Source organism: Nuphar pumila, chromosome 13 (genome assembly GCF_984573655.1).
Source record: "Nuphar pumila chromosome 13, dmNupPumi1.hap1.1, whole genome shotgun sequence".
Lineage (NCBI taxonomy): Eukaryota > Viridiplantae > Streptophyta > Magnoliopsida > Nymphaeales > Nymphaeaceae > Nuphar > Nuphar pumila.
Genome location: NC_143261.1, coordinates 98,148,411 through 98,155,689, shown reverse-complemented (window position 1 = coordinate 98,155,689; position 7,279 = coordinate 98,148,411). Strand labels below are relative to the sequence as shown.

Genomic DNA, 7,279 nt, shown 5'->3' with positions numbered 1-7,279 from the left:
TCTTCATTTTCTAACACTAAATTTCTATATAAGCTGAGATTAGGAAGCGATAAATCAACAAACAATTGAATCTTGTGCTCTACGGGTCGTCTGGGAGATAGACCCTGGATATCCTGAAATAAATCTAACTGCTGGAAAAGATGTGTTAACTCAGCCCTTTGATCTGGTGGTAGCAAGGAATCAATTATTGCTTCTGGGTTTCTCTTTTCAAGTTTCACTAACAATAGCACAAACTTTTCACCTGGATTTACTAGCCTTTTTACTTGGGAAATTGTGATCAGTGAAAGGGGTTCGAACTCCGTTTCATTTTTCACAAACCTGTATTTTCTCAGTCACCTATAATGAATAGCAACACGATCCCAAAGATACGACAATTGAGGATTACTCGGCAAACATGTCACCTCATGATGTAACTTTTGTAATAGCAAAGTTCATTGTTTAGTGATTTTCAGCTCAACGTCCTTCTGGATCCACCCTAGAGGATAAGGTGGAGGATGTGGGGAAGTCTCTAAACCCAGATTTAGCACCAGTTTTTCTGAGATCAGATTCTTTTGATTGCTACGATCTGTGATTACCTCGATGATGCTCTGTTTTACTTGGATCTTCAAGTGAAAGAGTTCTTCGATGTTCAGATTCAGAGTCAGATGGGAAAAGCATTTGAATTCAGATCCATTTGATGTTCATCATAAATTGCATGTAGTTTCCTTTATTGAGTCCAACTAAACAGGCTAACGGTTCAGTCATATGTCCGGCCCAAACCTGACATTTGCTAGATTCTTAATTTTGTATTCCTGCCATTATTAGTGGGAGTTTGAAATTTTAAAAATCCATACATGATCTCTTTACCAACTAGATGCACAAGGACACTCTTGCCTTAGTGCAAATTTTATGTTAAATTTATTTATATGTAGTTCTCATAAGTTCATAGTTGTAACATAGCTTATGAATGAGGCCCAAGAGGTTTGGCTTAGTGAGAGGGTGCCTTAGCTGCTTGGGGGGTGGTTAGGATTTCATTCTCATAGATGCCAACTCTTGTATTATTAAGGGTATCAAGCCCTTTGCTTATGCCAAAGCAAGGCGACTCCCTTGGGGGTAAGGGGTGTTTCACCAATGGGTTTACACTGTTGGGACAACTATCGTAAGTATAGCAGGCATAGCCAGCACAACTAGGTTCCTGATCCGGAGAGTGGTTTCTTCATTCTTCATTGAAAAAAAAACATAGCTTATAGATGAACTTATTTAGGATGGTACATAGGGCCCGAGTTCCTTGCCAGCTAGGTGCTTGACCTCATGATCATGCCTCGGATTAACCAATGGCTCACTTGAGTCCCATCTTGGTTGTGTTGTTGGTCTTGACTTCCGAGTCAGCATGCACCTTGATCGAGCTGAGCTAGTCTCACAAACCCTTGCAATCTTAGATAACTGGCATCACCTTCAGGGTTAGTTGGAATTTAGAATTCCAACTAGAATATAATACCAGCCCCCTCCCCCCCTTTTCCAAGGCTGACCCTGAAAAATCCAACTACTGCTTCAGGTTTGTTAGGTTGGGGGCAGCCTGATGATGATGGAAGAGGCCTGCTGAATAATATTCATCATGGTACCATCAAAGAGAAAGATATCTTTCAAGATTCGACACAAAGGCGCACACCTGTTTCTTCTTACCAGATGTCAAAGATAATTCATGAAATAATATTTGAATAATACATATAATCTTTTTTGAATAACTGAATAATACATATAATCATCACACTAAAATATTTACTTCCTTTATGCTTATGTTTGGGGTTTTCCTCTGGTGGTCATGAAGACACAGATGGAAGAACGTTGTAGTAGCTGCATATCGTTGGACTAATTTCTCTCGCTTTATACACCTCTCAAGATGAGTGGTGTGAATTGAAAATGAATATTTGGTTGTCACGTTGTTGAAAGTATCAACCTACACGCATGCCATTTGAATTCAATATAAATTTCATGTTGAGAGATAGAGTATTCAGAATATAGAAAAGGAGAAAGTGATGCCAATGTTATCTGTTTTCGTGGTTCTGTACAGTTTTTTTATGAAAAAAATATTAAGTTTTTTGTCCGAGTGGGCGTGGTCAGTGTGGTGGAGGTTTAACTGAGGGAGCTCTTGAGATGGGGACTAAAGAGTTGACTTGACTTGCTCAATATTGTATGCACTCTGACGATTCCCAAGGGGGCTTTTAAAAAATTTGCTTGACGTGTGGGCGGCCCATTTTGTCCAGTTTTTTCTGTTCAATTGGAAATGACACCAGCAACCTGCAACTTCTGAAAATTTGGCATCAACCGACCACTTTCACAAGTTTTTCAAACATGACTTCTTCTAACATTAATAGTAAATTTAAACTACTCGTTTGTGCAGTTGCAGTAGAAGATGTCATCCAGGCATACATGAATTTTCTTTTCGTCATGCTTAGATGAGTGGAGTGTAGTGATATGGCTTGATGTTCTCGTAGTCAGTGATCATCTTTTCCCTACATTTTCACACCGCTGTGTGTGTATGAGAGGTAAGCAGTTATATTTCATTTACTATTTGAACGATATATATATATATATATATATATATATATATATATATATATATATATATATATGGCAGTGTTAAATGAATAGTTTTATTGGTTTTTCAGTGTTTTGAAATTTTGATCGTACAGATGTGTTCAACATTATCGGTTTACTAAAATTCGACATTTGAATCATGCACTTTGGATGAAAAAATGATATGAGCATAAAAAAATTATGAAAATTGTAGGTCATTGATTTTTAAAACCTTATAAAAACTTATTCATGCATTGGAATCAAACTTTTCAAGATCTGATTCCTATAAAAACAAGCATATAGATCACATCTGTACACTCAAAAATTTGAAAAAACCTCAAAATCTAATAGCACGTTTCATTTAGCATCATGCTCATTTACAATATATATATATATATATATATATATATAAGTTTTGAACTCCTTATTACTAACGGTGTTCCTGCAGGCTGATGTACGGTGGTATACGGCTCCCCAGTACACCCCACCCACGCAGCGCTCTGGGACCCGGAACACGCACTGTAGCTACAGTGCGTGTTCGGAGGTGCACACGCAACACCCTCTCGTGTATGGTTGTATAACTGGTAGGGGTCTGCCTAAACCCAGCTCTCTGTCAAACAAAAAAAAAGTTTTTTTTGCGCTCCTTATTGCACGTAAGAGTTGACATGACCTGCGACCAGCCCTAGTACTGCTTCCATGAGGTTGTGACTCGAGTAACAGCTCTTTCTTAACAAACAATCCATGACAAGTTGAGGGTATCTTGGTCTCATCTCATACATCATGAATAGTGTTATTTTTTTCACAATTGAAGGCCAGATCACGTTCCCAGTCTTAGGTGCATGAGGCAGACATCATGCTTAGTACACTCTTGACGCATTATAAAATCACAAATACCATAAGTATTGCAATAAAAAATGATGCAATAATTTGTCAACGGTTGGATTATATATATATATATATATATATATATATATATATATATATATATATATATATATATATATATATATATATATATATATATATATATATATATATATATATATATTAAAGAAAACCGACCCTCTCTCTCTTGCGTGACGTTTGCGGCTTCTTCTTCACCACCCCACGTCCATTATAGAGCCGGCAACTCTCAATCAGAAGTAAACGCCATGTCCTCTTCTTCAACCTCTTACACTGCTCATCAAAACTACCCCCAACTAAACCCCATAGAGAGAGAGAGAGAGGCATAAATTAGACTTTGCTTGATGTTGAAGAGTTCGAGGGGGGGAACTCTAGATCGACCCTTTTTGCCATGATTCCCAGTGCGCCCACAGGCTTTCACATGTATGGAGTGGTGGAGGATGAAGAGATGTGCTCTTCTCCAGGCCAACATCCCCTAGATGACATGTCCCTCCTCTCTTCCTCTCCTCATTCCCCTCCTCCTCACACCCTCCCTCCTCAGCCCCAATCTCACTCCTCCCTCCTCTATAACTTTTCCAACTTAAAGGACAAAGTCAGCCAACTCCAGTCATTCATCACCCTCATTCTCTCTCAAAACACCCAACACCCACATATTGAAGCAGCCTCTGTTGCAGTATCAGGCATGGCCACCCTCATTCAGGAAGTGATAACTACAGCCTCCTCCATGATGTTATCATGTCAGCAGATGGCCTTGAGTTCGTCCACTTCAAATAGTCTCCTCAATCACCACCACCACCAGCAGAAGCGGCAAGAGTCACAGCATCAGAATATTAGGGTTTCTGGTGAAACCCAAGGTGGTTCCACTCATCATGCTGGAAATGGGTATGCCCACAAAACCAATGCTTATAACAATGGTAATAGTAACATCACTGACAACTATTGCATAAATATTGCTACTAACAATACAAGTAATGCTAGTCATAATAAAGACTTTAGACTTGATGATGATGGTGTAATTCTAGATGCTGCCTATAGTAAAGAAGAAAATGGAGATTCTTCTTATTATGATATTGTTGAGATGGATGCTGCTGATTTATTAGCAGAATACACACACTACTGTCATATATGTGGCAAGGGGTTCAAGAGGGACGCAAATTTGAGGATGCATATGAGGGCACATGGGGATGAGTACAAGACTAATGCTGCTCTATCAAAATCTTCAATGAATGGCAGCCCTTCTTCTGGTTATAACAAGGACTATGCCTCAATAATGAATATGTTGCCTAGGAAATACTCATGCCCTCATGAAGGATGTAGATGGAACAAGAAGCATGCCAAATTTACGCCGCTGAAATCGATGATCTGCGTCAAGAATCACTACAAGAGAAGCCATTGCCCAAAGATGTATGTGTGCAACAGATGCAATCGGAAGAAATTCTCTGTGCTTTCGGATTTGAAGACTCATGAGAAGCACTGTGGGGATATGAGATGGCAGTGTTCATGTGGGACTACCTTCTCTAGGAAGGATAAGCTTCTGGGTCATGTTGCTTTGTTTGTTGGCCATACTCCTGCAATGAATTGTGCCAACAAGATTGAAAGACCTGAGCACCAACCCATCAAGGTTCAAGCGGATGAAAGATGAATGATATTCAATTAATGATAAGAATTTCTGTTGATCAACTAAGAAGGAAACACTTTGAGTTGTACTGCATCTTTGTGTTTCTAACTTGTAATAATGAACACTATCTTGTATTACTGTCTACCATTAACTGTTACCAATCTAAACTTATATGACATGCAAAAGGAAATTTCCTCCTGCATTCTCTTGATCACCTGAGGAAACACTTGTCTCACGTGAAAAAGGAAATTCCATCCTGCGTTCACTTGTGGTGTGATGACAACAGCCCCTTGAGAGACCCATTGAGATGTGATGACTCTCTCTCTCTCTCTCTCTCTCTCTCTCTCTCTCTCTCTCTCTCTCTCTCTCTCTCTTATTTACAGAATACAGAATACCTGTTGCGTCTGTCCGATATCAACCGACAACCATGAATATGTACAACGTTATAGATGAAGAAATCTGGTGAAATTTTGGTCGTAAAGGCAGTTGATGAATTGCAGGGAAATGTTCAGTTTCTTTTATCTGCAAAGATCGACCCGGTGCAAATGAGGCAGTTTTTGCCTGTTCTTTCAACTTTCACAAAGTTTTTTTCAAAAAATTAGTCCTAGATCTTCTGCAATTTTCCAAGTTCTCATGGTCACTCATTAGATTCTTGTAGATCCTAGGTACGTGAGCTTCTTCACGTGGTATGTTTTCCCGTTATGGTACTCGTTGAAGCTCTTTCATATTTTCCTTATATCCAGCCACCAAGAATAAGCAATGGTACACCCGCTCGGATCGCCTCAAGTGGCAGCGGACTTGGGAGAAGGTGCTAACCCCTTTGTCTCAGATTCGACTCTCATAGGATATGCGGATGCCTTTAATTGGTAGGCTGCGGAAGAGATTGGGTGTCATTAGCCCTAAGGATTTGGCATAGTGAGAGGGGGGCCTTGTCTGCTATCTCTGTAACAAATATCGTGAGATTTATAAAAAATCTCGCTATAATATCGTGAGAAATTGCCTGAAAGTTTGAAATGGCAATTTCTCACGAGATTTTCAAACCGAGTGTTTTATCCGATATTTATCTTTGAAACCCCTGAGATTTTTATTTTTCAATCAGCTTTATTTATATATATTTTATTTTTTATTTACTTTTTATTGCCAAGATTTTGTCAAAAAAACTATGAGATTTATGGCTGCTATATGAGTCGTCAGAGTTTCTTTTTCACAGGCATCAGCCTCTTGCACACATAAATAAAGTGACCTGGTTCTCCATGAGGGTTGCTCATCATAAAAAAAAAAGCACACAGTTAACTTTTTGTGGCGTTTGTTTGCCATAGAAAAGGGTAAAGAGCCAAAAACAAACGGTTTTTGTTCAGGCCCCCATTGGAAAGACACAAACAAGGGGCTGCTTTCTGCAATTAGTTTTTTTCAGGGGAAGGTGGGGGTCTAGAATGTTACCGTCATATCGTACATGAGGTTTTATTCAATCACTACCGCACATCTCAAGCTTGGGTGGGTCCCACTCACACATTTTACTGTTCTCCAGCGTGATGAACGGTGGGGATTGAATATAATCGATTATATTAAAATATGACCATAACTGCTCTCGAAGGGTCGGAGACTTGTTCACCGAATAAGGACGCTCGCGTGTGCTGCTACACAAAATGCACCCTGAATATGGTCAAGAATTTTGACAATAGTGAACCTTCTTCGTAAAGAGTGTGATTGATGAAATCGGATCTGAGATCCTGCTTTGTCATGTGACCCATACCAAATCCATGGATTTTGCAGACGACGTAAGGTCTAATTAGATCTTCAGTGTTTGTTTGTTTTTTTGAGAGATCAAAAAATGCCCCCAGGTTAATAATGTTTAGTTTGAGCGTTTTATCCAAGGTGTGGTTTAGTAGTGATAAAGGTAAAGTCTCGTGCTCACCTGACTCGTGTGAAAAACAGGAAAATTAACAAAAATGTTGAGCACTTTTGGGGGGAAAGAAACTTTACACGTAGCCATATATGCTCGTCTGGCTTTTTTTTAGAATAAACAGAGTTGCTCTAACAAAAGAATGGAGGGTGAGGGTCACTAGCTAGGACTTTTCTCGTCGCTATTGCCCTATTTATCACCGTTGTAGGTCTACAACTACAATAAAAAATAGCCATCAATTTTTGACCTTAGTTGAATAATAACGACGATATTTATAAGTCGACATTAATGTACGATCC

The 7,279-nt window shown here is 39.2% G+C and overlaps 1 pseudogene; it reads left to right on the top strand.

Annotated features, from left to right (window-relative positions):
- Nucleotides 1–4,013: 4,013 nt before the first annotated feature.
- Nucleotides 4,014–5,224, top strand: LOC149819383 (protein SENSITIVE TO PROTON RHIZOTOXICITY 2 pseudogene; annotated as a pseudogene).
- Nucleotides 5,225–7,279: the final 2,055 nt, after the last annotated feature.